At 43.8% G+C, this 12,092-nt stretch overlaps 1 pseudogene; it reads left to right on the plus strand.

Moving 5' to 3' along the window:
- The first annotated feature begins 1,906 nt into the window (after positions 1-1,906).
- LOC122341525 lies at positions 1,907-11,395 on the plus strand (annotated as a pseudogene).
- Positions 11,396-12,092: the final 697 nt, after the last annotated feature.

A 12,092-nucleotide genomic window follows, 5' to 3' on the forward strand; every position in this document is an offset into this window, starting at 1 on the left:
TTCTGTGGTTTTTGTAGCATCTACTTTTTGGAGATCCCATACAAATGCAATACACTGACCCAGATCTTTTTTTAATCTTTGTTTGTGTTTATCTAAAGAAAGTCAGTCATACACGTCTGGGATGGCCCGGGTGTCAGTGAGGATTTTTGGGTGTAGTATCCCTTTGAAAGGATACTCGGGTGTCAGCCACTTACCCCCATGTTCTTCCAAACCCATAAAGGTTTGTTTATCTTCAGAACACAATTTATGATATTTTAGATGAAAACTGGGAGGCTTGTTCCATTAGTGCGACAAGTAATGAAAAAGAAAAATACGCCCATTTTGGAGAATATTCACTGAACACAAACTACATAGTTCAGTTCTGTGTCAGCCATGCCACAGGGATGCACGGCTTTGTTTAAATCAGTGTAAATACAAGTAGAAAAGGTTTTATCTTGAATTGTGTTCTGAAGACAAAGCTTTTATGGGTTTGGAACGATATAGGGGTAAGTGATTGACAAAATTTTCATGAATCAGAATTCATCTCAGAAAATGAGATTTAGGGTTTTTTGGCAATTTAAATGTTTGGATGTATGCTAGGGCTGGGCAATGTATTGCACAATATATTCATGTGCATCTCGTTAGTAAAGCTGGTTCTTTGTTTAGCAGTAAATCTCCAGAGCCGTAGATCACTCACAAGCTCTGTAATATCGCAGTCAGTATCGCAAATGAATCACCTGCAAAACTGAAAGCTATTGCGTAGCTTGTCAGTGATCTACGGCTCTGTATTAACTGCTGCTCCATTTGAAAACAGGTGATGGAGATTTACCGCTAATCAAAGAACCAGCTTTACTGATTACATGAATATATGATATGATATATTGCCCAGCCCTAATGTAGACTAACTACAAACAGATAGTGTTCAGATTTAGGCCTGGTTTTGACATGCATTTTTGTCAATCTGGTCACAAGTGGACAGACTTTCTAGTTAAACCCTGCTTGTCTAACGCTTCTCAGCAACACGGCCCACAATTATTACATGTTTGGTCAGTAGGAGCAGAGGTGGTTAGCAGCTTTGACCACATGCATGTCTACACTACAATAGCAACCCGATGAAAAGCATTTTCTATCACCTCTGGATGGAAGAAAGATATTAATGTAACGCTAAAGCAAAGTTCTCAATGAATAATATTTGCTGTGTTTTCCCTCTGTTTTCAGAACATCTCAAGCTTCCTGATTCCAGAGAGAGAAAGACGCTATCATTAAAAGTGTAACCGGATAGCATGGACTGACCACAGAAAACCCAAGGCTAGGACCAGCTACACTGAAAAACACCTTACAGTAATGGGCAAGGATTGGGCGATCAAAGAAAACAACAAACTTGCTGGACTGTATAACTAACATGGAAAAAGACAAATGTTTGGATACAGCTGGAAATAAATTGTTGGCAAAGATCTTCATGAAATCTGGCTTGAGCACGTGCCGAAAATCCATGTTACACAGGAAATATGAAAAAAAGTCATGATCTCGAAATATTGATCTTTCTCAAGCTATTTTCAGTGTCAGTGAATACATGTGCCAACTGGAGAAAGATTTTTTTATTTGTCTGTTGCAAACCTGTTACTGAACTCTTATAATTCTACTGCATGGCTGCTATCCACATCCATTCGCATTGAGTTACCAAATGGCAAGGAGATGTTTCACACTACAGTATCAAGATATTGACATTCTCTTAATGAAACTTAATTGAGTTGCTACTTTGGTGGAGTATTTTTACCTCTTGCCTAATAGACATTTTGTGATAACACTAAACCTTCATTCTTCATCTTTTACAGAGCTCTTTGTGTCTAGTGCCAAAACCACATAGTGGCATTTGTGACACTGTTTCTGTGAATGAATGTGCAGCTGTTGCATTTACCGCTTTCACATTGTCTTTACGTTTTAACTCGAGCAGCAAATTGAATCTCCTGGCTTTCTAAACCTCACAACATTTGCTGGGGCCTCCAATATTGCTGCTACAGATGTGAGTTTTGTGAGTTTGTAATACTAAGCATTCCAATTTGCCATTTGGATTCTTTTGATAAGAAGGGTTGCTAATAGCAGCATTTGGAAAAACTGTACACACAAAATGCAGAACTTTCCCAACAGTCCAGTTCCTCTTCATCCGGGGTTTAGCCGGGGAGCAAGTGTTGTCGGTTCCCCGTATCAACCCCACCCTTCGGACCTTCAGATATCTCCTAGAAACTCAGAGGACTATGCGGCCATACAGCAAGCTCAACCTACCCTGCAGAGTCATGGGCAGCACCTGCACTTGCGGAGCCAACAGCATCTTCTACATGCTCCTCCTATACACGGCTATGGCTCCAGAAGAACAACTGGAGAGATGACGCAGGGAAATGCTCACAGTGTAGGAGCAGGAGGAGGAACTCGTACCCGTAAGGACAGTGTGGATTATTATTTTTCCGTGAGTGGACGAGAAAGAAGCAGAAGGGGTGGAGCAGCGTTTGGCGCTGGATTTAGATACTCAAACGTGGATGGACATCCGCCGCATCAGTACCACTTATCTGGTTCAGGATCATCCTCTGGAATGATTTCTCCCTACTCTATGGATTATGGCTCGGCAGTGCCTCTGCGGTTGGGGGGTAGTAATAGCAGTGGCCCTGGTTCGCTTTTCTCCTTCCCAGCAATACAGTCTGGCTCATACTGCTTCAGTACAATCAGGTGCTCAGATGCATCAACGGCAGCATGGTCAGAAATATCAAGGATTGCACCAAGGTCAGCATCAACGGACATACCCGCTTTCTGGAAATAGGATCCCCCCTCAGTTTGGACACTACGGCCCCCTTAATGCAACCTCAGGCTCTACTGGAATGTATAACTCCCCACCGCAAAGATATGACGCGAGCAGCAGCAACACAGATGCCAAATTGAATAACTCTCCCACTCAGTCTAATCCAAATACTCATACAAGTTCATCTGCTTCAAACAGCTGTGAGAATATGGGGCAAAGCTACACATCAGCAGCATATTCACCACAATCCCAGTCCCTTCACAAACATGCTCCCCCTTCCCAGCGTCCCACCCAGCATAACACTGGAGCAGGCTATGACCTCTCCCTCAAAATGCAGCATCAAGGACACTTGCACACCAAACTGCCCCATTCCTCTGTGTCCTCCAGCCCTGCTCTGACTTCACACCCCTCTCAAGACCTCGCCAAATCACCTATGCATTCCCAAAGTCAACAGGCTCACATTCATCAGAACTTCAGTCCCATATCTAATCCCTCTCCTGCTCCGTCTGCTGTACAGTCTCCAAGCTGCAGCTCCTCTTCGTCTCCTCTAATGGGGAGTTCTGAGGGAAACAGTGCTGCTAGTCATCTGCAGCAATCGTCACACCCCTCAGTTTCAAATGCTTGCAGCAGCCAAAGCCATGGACGTCTTCTACAGGCTGTTCATCAGCTGAGCCCCACTCCCAATTCAAATAGCAGCATCAGTAGTTGTGGTAGTGGCGCAGGCATTAAAGCGGCTGTTTTAAACCACGGTGCAGGGATCAGTCATGCTGCCGTGAGTCAGAACAGAATGGGACTAAGTCTTCGGGGTGGTCTAGGGGAAGATGGCTCCCTGTACCCTCATGACAAACTCTTGCAGGACCCTGGTCTAAATAGTCTCAATGCTCTGACATCTCAAGTGGAGAATCTACCTAATACAGTGCAGCACATGCTTCTAACAGACACTGTGTTGCCCCCAGAAGAAGAGCAGAGATGGTGCACATCACCTTCAGATTCAGCAAGGATCTCAGTCTTTACCTATCAACCAAAACAAATCTGGAAATTCCAACGTCAGCGTCAGACCTCCGTGAACGAAGAGAGTTCTGAGATGCTGGAAGGAAAAGGGCATCAACAAGTAGAACATAAGAGAATTAGGCAGGCAAGTGGAACAAGCAATGAATCTGAGCCACAAAGCTACCCGTCATCACAGGGTCAGTTGCCATCAGAAGTGAGTCAACAAGTAATTGATGTCCAGGTCAACACTGGAGTCATTTTAACAGCTTCAAAACAACCGTCTCAAGCAAAGACACCAGAAACCCTGACTCCTCCTCCTCATCACCACCATCAGTTCATCCTGCTGCAGATCTCAGCCCAAAACAACCAGTATATCCCCCTGCTGCTCCATCTCCTATTCACTCAGCACATCCAAACTGTGTAGCAGAAAAAGACCTTTGTAATGATGATGAAAGTGGAACAAAGGTACAGCAGATCAAAATGATAAAAGATGAAGAATGTGAAGTTGAAAATGCAGATCCTTCCTGTGATAGGGAGAATTCAGAGAACAGACTCTCAGTCCCCCCCACAAAGGATGAAGCAGAGACAGATCCACAGCAGTTTGAAAAGCTGAGTAAAAATGTGAATGTCTCAGAGCAACATGTTGGTGGTGTTGGAGTTATTGTCTCTGCTCGATCTGAAGTGAATACTGAATCAAGCAAGCAAACGGGTGCCAAATCTCCACGTTACAGTGTTTCTCATTACTCAAACAAACACAGCAATCCTGGGGACCAACGTGATGTGAAAGTTTTAAGAGAGACTAGAAATCACAATGGAGAAGGGGAGATGTGCATGGAAACATATGTGTCGCAATATGATATTTCCCCTAAACAAGAATTTGGTCAAAACTCTCAATCTCACTTGGCATCATTTAAATACAGTAATCCTGAGGTACCTTATAATGCTGCAAAAAGCAAAGGAAAGTTAGGACTAGTGAGTAGTATGGGAACAAATAGATGCCAGAATTATCATCAGCTGCAGGCCAGCTATGGGTCTATTGGTAGGAAGGATATTGGGGTTTTTGCTATGGAGGAGGGAGGACTATCGTCTCAAGAAGTCAGGATAACAGTTCTCAGTTTCAGCAATCGTTTCCAAGTCTTTTTGCAAGAAGTGCTCCAGGGTCATCACTTAGATAGACGATATGGCCGACCTGACCAAACATCTAGTGTTCAAGATACATCACAGCCCCGATATCAAACAAGACTACCATATAGTATGATCGAAAATTTGAGTTCACATGCAATGGGTTCTCAAACACTTCTAAGTGGACTTAATGTCAAATTCAGTCAAATGGCCTCTGGAAAAACACCAAATGCAAGTCAAAATCAGGGACCAGAAAATGATATTGTTTTAGGACCTCCTCATCCCTCTTGGGATTCTGAAGCACATAAGCCCAATGTGACTCATGGGATCTCTTTAGAAAAAGGCAAAACCAGTCTGTCTCCCAACCAGTCCTCCCACGTCCAGCAGTCTTTAGATCTTACAACAGGAGTTCCTTCAAAGCACATTAACTTGGCTGACTATTCTCTGCAGCACAGAAAACCATCCAGATATGGTACCTCTCCTTCCGCTGTGGAACAACTGCTTTTACAGGAAGCTGAGCCATTGGCATGCAGTGTTGGCCCTGTCAGTCATACTCAGTCTCAGACATCCTCAGGAAGGCGCTCTGTAATCTGTGATGTGTCTCCTTCTCGACGAACAACACCAGAAAGAGAGAGAGGACATTCTGGGACCTCTGGACCCTCAGTCATTCAGCAGCCATTTTCTTCATCTGGATCAAATGAGCAAGAAGGTTGCAAGGAAGAAATAAAAGCAAAGAAAGCACAAAACAAAGAAGATTCATCAAAGACTGAAATTGCAGGACAGAACACAGATGATTACTGCAGCACGCCACCTAGTAAGGAACCTAATAAGCTCCTTCATCCCCCTGTAGATGTTGATTCTCATATAGAAAAGACCAGCAGTGCCAAAGGCAACAGTGAAGCCACCAGCAACCTGCCATATATTTTGCAAATGTCCTCAAATCCCTTGTCCTCACCACCAAGGCACCAGTCTTTATCGCAGGCTGTTGATGGTTTCAGAGCATATGGTTTCTCTGACACCATGGATGGACCAAAAATGATCTCCTTCCTTCAACTCATCAACCATTCCACACAGTATCAGCATATTCTAAAACCACACCATCCACTAACAAGTTACAAGTGTTTCCACAAAGTTTACCTCCTCATGAGAGACCCGACTGGACTCCCAGATCGACAAAGGCTAAGAGGAATAGATAGGCACGTTCCTCAGAGACTTTTAGAACAGAAGTGTAAATCTCAAGCTTCAAGTGATATTCTGCCTAGTCAGCATCACCTATCTCGACAGCACTCTTATCCCAGTACACACTTTGACATGAAAATGTGGGACACTTATCCTGAAAGAGAGGGAGCTGGACAACCCACTACAGTCCCTCACGAGCCTGTAGGTTCTCAGCCAGTTGCAAATGCTGGCCCCAAACTTAGAGAAGAGGATGTTACAGATAAGAGTGCAGAAGACATGGCCAAATCTTTCCACTCACTAACTCCAGTTGGTGCTATTAGCCCTGCTGGGCACACTGGCAAGACTAACCAAGGGATTCAGCAGGGGCAAAGAGCAAGCAAAACTGGAACATCTGCTGAAACCAACCCTTTAATCATGAGAAGGAGAGTTAGATCTTTTATTTCTCCTATTCCAGCTAAGAGGCAGCATCAGGATGTTCCAGGTCAGCGACCAGGATCAATTTATCCTTCCCCACTATCTCAGTCCCACTCTGATTCTAGACTTGTAACCAACAGTTGTTCTGTCAGTACTGATACTAATACAAAATTGCCATCTCCCAAAACCCAGCATTCTATTTCACCTCCTCAGTCCAAAGCAAAGTTTATGCCTCCAAGAAAGGGTCATGGTCTAAAACTTGAGGCAATTGTGCGGAAAATTACTCCGGGTGTGAAAAAAAATGATTTCAACAATAGTCACATGGAACCTGACTTCTCTGAGGTATCTCATTACACCTCTGATATGCCAGACACTGAGGGTGGTACATCGTTTTCAAGTGTTCCTCAAGGAGAGGAGGCATGCTTATCTTACCTTGATGATTCTCATACTTTAGATGATCTTATACCATACAGAGCAGTTGAAGATGCATTTTCCTGTGATACTCAGACCCTTAAACCAGGTGCAACAGCTTCTAGTACCAGTGGCCTCAGAAGTATGCCAAAAGACTTTGACTTTGGATTAGGTGCTGCTGGATCTTCAGGGTCATTGGGTGACAGCGATAAGGATGATTTTACTTTGTTAGGACCCCTTCCACCAGCTCCTCCATTACCTTGTCCTGTGCAGGGATCCCCTCCTCCATCTTCTTCTGCATTGTCTGACATACAGCAGTTCACAAACACGTATCAGCAGTTGGAAACCCGACGAGGTGAGCAGTCGGCTGCAAACCTGCTGAGGCAAAAACTTCAAGAGACTGGAATGGGCTTTGATGATTACCCAGGTGGGGATTACTATGGGACCACCACTGGCCATAGTCAGAGCCCTGGACACCACCTTCTGTCCAGAGCTACTCAGCACCAGATGACCTCTCTTAGGTTGAGTTCAGACTCTAAAACATCGGAAAACATTGTCCCCAAAGGTTATTTTCCATCAGGTAAGAAAAAAGGTCGCCCAGTGGGCAGTGTGAATAAGCAGAAACGTGCCCAAGCACAAATTCAGAATGCAGCAACAAGCATACCTGCAGCTTCTCTTCCCTCACCCACAGCTGAACCTCAGTCTGTCCCAATCCCAGACACTCCAAGTGAAATGCCCCAAATATCCACTCCACCCGACCAGAAACCCTGTCCATCTTTGACACCTCCTGCTCAAACCCAAGTGGTGAAAGTGGATGTAGAGAGTGAAGAGACCAGGCCAGAGTTGGATCTAAAGCCTGCAAGACATAGACAGAAAAAGACAAAAGAGGACAACGAGACTCTTGGTGAGCAGAGAAGAAGAAGAAGAAGAGGAATGACTTCTAAAGAGAAGCTGGACACTCAGGCGAGCAGTAGGGGAAATATCAGCCCATGTGGAATATTCTCAGATGCCAGGAGTAATGTTTTGCTCCTACATACATGTGGAGAAGAAGATTGCAGAGATTGGGGCTGTCTGTACAATCATTAACGCAGATGATGAAAAATCAAAAGGTGGAGGCAAAGCTGGTCACTTGGTGGTTGATGGCCCATTAAATACTCCTCTGTCATCTCAGCTTGTTAGAAAAGAAAAGGAAAATGAAAGAACAAAAGAAAACTGGGTTTCAGAGCCAGTCGATTCTGCTTTGCAGTCAGGGAAGACACTTCCTACATCTGGATATGTCGCATAAGGACCTGTGATATCAGAGTCTGGGCAAGCTGGTCGCCTCTTATGCTGCCTTTGCCAGAAATGGGCCAACTACAAACATCTCGGGATCTCTATGGTCCTTTTTACCCTGCTGAGTATGCAGCCAAGCTCCTAAGAATCAACCTCAAGTGCGACAAACCTTGTCCCACCATGGGGCAGCTACCACAGCTTTCAGTATGACATCCATACCGGCAGAAACGACTCCCCAGGATACGAGATTACAGGAACCTCAGATTGTCAAGTCATTTACAGATAGCGATTGCACAGTAAGTCAAGCAACAAACCCAACATCCCCAGCCACTACCATTGGCACTGTTTCTTCCAGCGTGGGTGAAGAAATGCCTTTCCAGAATGCTAAGGTGAGCAGCTCCACCTTGAAGGTAATGGCTCACACCTGGGATCCGGCTGCAGAACTGACTAGCGGCTTGGGCACATCCAAAGCTCAAGAACTGGAGGGTGAAATCATATTGAAGCAGATGCACGTTGAAAGGCCCCAGCATAGAAAACTGACATCCCATCCACGCTTCAAACGAAGACATAAGTCCAGTGAAGATTTACCTCGAACTGTCCCCATCAACAGCAAAGCCTCGCTGCCCTTCCAGCCCCCGCCTCCCAGCCTGGACTCTCTAGGCCCCATGGCCCAATTGGCCCAGCTCCCACTTGTGCCTCTGGACCCCGAGGAGCTGTGGGTGCACGAGGGCTGCATCGTTTGGACCAGTGGCATATACCTGGTCAATGGAAGACTGTATGGCCTTCAGGAGGCACTAGATGGTGCTAGAGATACAGTAAGTGGAAGGCGCTGCAATTTGTTGGCTTGCTATTATGGTGTGAAAATTAGTGTGGTCAGAACTAGCACATTAAAATGTTTTTGGTTTTTTTCCAGTTTAAAACTTAAAAAATATTGAATATTTTAAGGACTCATCTATGCTTAATTTAGAATTTGTTGTTTGCTTAAGGGCACAGGCAGCTAAATATGACATGTTTTATAATGGATTTATGTGAGGTTTGTTGTAAGTAAACTTAAATTAGAAGTTTTTTATTTATTTTTTTGATAAATTGATAACTTACATCTACATTGTAAAGTTGAATGGTTAATTGTTAAAGATCAGTGGAAAAAAAATCTATTTTCAGACAGTTTAATTGGTACAGGGACACTTGCCTTTGGTGTTTTGTTTTTAATTTTGAAGATTGCATGTGAAATTATTGCATTATAGAAATATTTAAGAACTCTTTAATCGTGATTTAATTTCTCTAGTGAAAATGTCACTTGTCTCAACCATACAGACCCGTAATGCTTCTGTCGCTTTGCACTCCTCAGAGCTGTTCTCATTGTGAGATGGTGGGCTCCACACTTGGCTGCTACAGTAAAGGCTGCACGCTGAGGTACCACTACCTGTGTGCCATGGAAGCAGGTGAGACGTGGCATCACCTTAGTCTGCACTCCTGTTTAATAAAGCAAAACCCTCATTGTGAGTGACTGACAACCAGGGCTAAATCGTTCTTCTTCTAACCTCAATCTAGATTGCTCTCTAAATGAAGACAACTTTTCTCTGAGGTGTCCAAAGCACAAGGTAAGAGACTTCTAATACGGAAATGGCAAGAAGGATATTTGGAAGGCATTTTTATTGTTCATGGAGCCTATATATATCATAGTTTCTGTAAGACTGTAGCACTAAAAAAGGCACTGGGTGTGTAACATCGTGTCCATACTACATGGGACGCAACAAGATTTCACAGCCAATCAGAAGTGTGTGTGGGCGGGCTCTCTCTGCAAGCGCACCGCTCACGCTACGAAATAGATATGTTTATAATATAATTCATAAACATCATTAAATTTACTTACTGAATGACTGATAACATCTCTTTTATGGAATACACACTCTTTGGTTCACTGTGAGTTTTTTAAATTAAAAATTTTGCAAAGATACCTTTTATCGCAAGTCATAGTGTGTGGTTAGGAAAGAGTCTAACAATATTCCTTAGAATATCATTATATGGCCAAAAACATTTCTTTAATCAAGATGCATTTATTTTACAGGTAAAATGTCTTGTTTTTTGAAAACAAAAAGAAATGAGAAAAATGATCTCGTTTGCCTTTTGAATTAATATTATTCCATTGGCAGATATATTTTTGCTTGTTTTAAGCAAAAATGTACAAAATTGATTGGTTGTGTTGTTTAGAAATGGGGATTAATATCTCAGTTGTCAAGTAAATGCATCTCAATTCAAGAACGTTTAGATATTTATACTAGAAAACAAGGCACAACTTCTAAGCACTGTTTTCTTTATTATTTAATGTTTCATCAGAGTTTATTTCTCTGTGCTGCCGTGTCTGTGTCTGGACAGAGCAGCCGAGCGGTCAAGCCTGGAGCGGCCGTGGTGTGTCTGGAGCAGTCCGGCGTGGATGAGGACGCTCCCAGAGAGTCCCGCACAGATCGGACGCCTCTCTGAGCCCAGCTCGGATCCAGCAGAGACTGTGCGACTGAACCAAGAGCTCAAAGACTTTCTCTGAAGAACACTAACCACTCACGAGACGGAGTCCATTCATCAGCTGCTCGAGTCCACCGCTGTCATCTGTTATCTTTCTGAATGAGAGGCCGTGTATTTACACCAGTTATATGTAGTATTTTATCATAACTCGTATTATCATTATTTTAAACCTCACTATTGTTTTAATCAGTATTTTACCCTTAGACTGAGACAGAGTTCTGAGCGTTTTTCCGTACCAGGACCAGCCGCTATGACGTCACTCGATGACATCGTCGTCGTCGCACGGTTGCCACAGAGACGCTGTTGTCATGGCGATGCACATATATTGCCTTCGAAGGTGTGCCTGTGTATGTGAGTGTGTGTGTGTGTGTGTGTGTGTGTGTGTGTCCTTTGATAAGTGTTCTTATTTTCCACCTCCGAGGGTTTTGTGCTGTAGACGAGGAAAGGACTTGTGTTATTTTGAGCGGGAGGAAAGCGCACAGACGGACTCGTTTTGAAGAATCTCGCAGCGCTCCAGAAGGACAGAGACAAACATTCCGGCAGCGTTCGGAGGAGAGCGCAGAACTCCATCAACAGAACAATCGCTGTCATTTTATAATAAAAAAAAGAAAAAAGTCTTTTAAAAACAGAAACGCGGAGAACAGAATCACTGTATGAAAACATGTACTAGAAAACTGTCAATATGCTTCTGACTCATGAATACAGTTATACAACGGAGAAGCGCTGGTCATTCTCATTGCTGTCGTCTCTGGCTCTTCTTCTGCTCTGAACCGAACTCATTCTGAAAGACTCAATATCAGCTTTATCGTTACTTAGAGGTGGTCGTTTTACAGTCAACAGGGGATGTTGTTTGAACATCTGGCTGATATTTCTCTATTGCGGGCCTTCAGAAGTAGCCTTGTGTTCTCAATAAAAACAGTAAATCAATCACTTTTATTTACATAGCGCTTTTAACAGTACAGATTGTGTGTGCAGAGACGGTCTCTGTAATCAATTTGACGATAATCACTAGAGATTAAGTGTCCCCAACTAAACACGCCAGCGGCAAGGAAACAGAACCCCATCCGTACAGGATGAAGAAAAACCAGGGAGAAACCAGACTCAGTTGAGACCAGTTCTCCTCTGACCGGACGCCAGCACTTAACTTCAATGTTCAATTTTTGAGTGTGTGTGTGTGTGTGTGTGTGTGTGTGTGTGTGTGTGTGTGTGTGTGAGTGAGTGTGTGAGTGAGTGTGTGAGTGAGTGTGTGTGAGTGAGTGAGTGTGTGTGAGTGGAGGTGAGTGTGTGAGTGAGTGTGTGTGTGTGAGTGTGGTGAGTGAGTGTGTGTGCTGTGTGTGATCTGTCTGTCCACAGGGTCATCTAGTTTCTGGTTTTCAATGAAGGTCATCTCTTTTTACAGTGTAGCGAGTACATC

This window comes from Puntigrus tetrazona, chromosome 3 (assembly GCF_018831695.1).
Source record: "Puntigrus tetrazona isolate hp1 chromosome 3, ASM1883169v1, whole genome shotgun sequence".
Taxonomy (NCBI): Eukaryota; Metazoa; Chordata; class Actinopteri; order Cypriniformes; family Cyprinidae; genus Puntigrus; species Puntigrus tetrazona.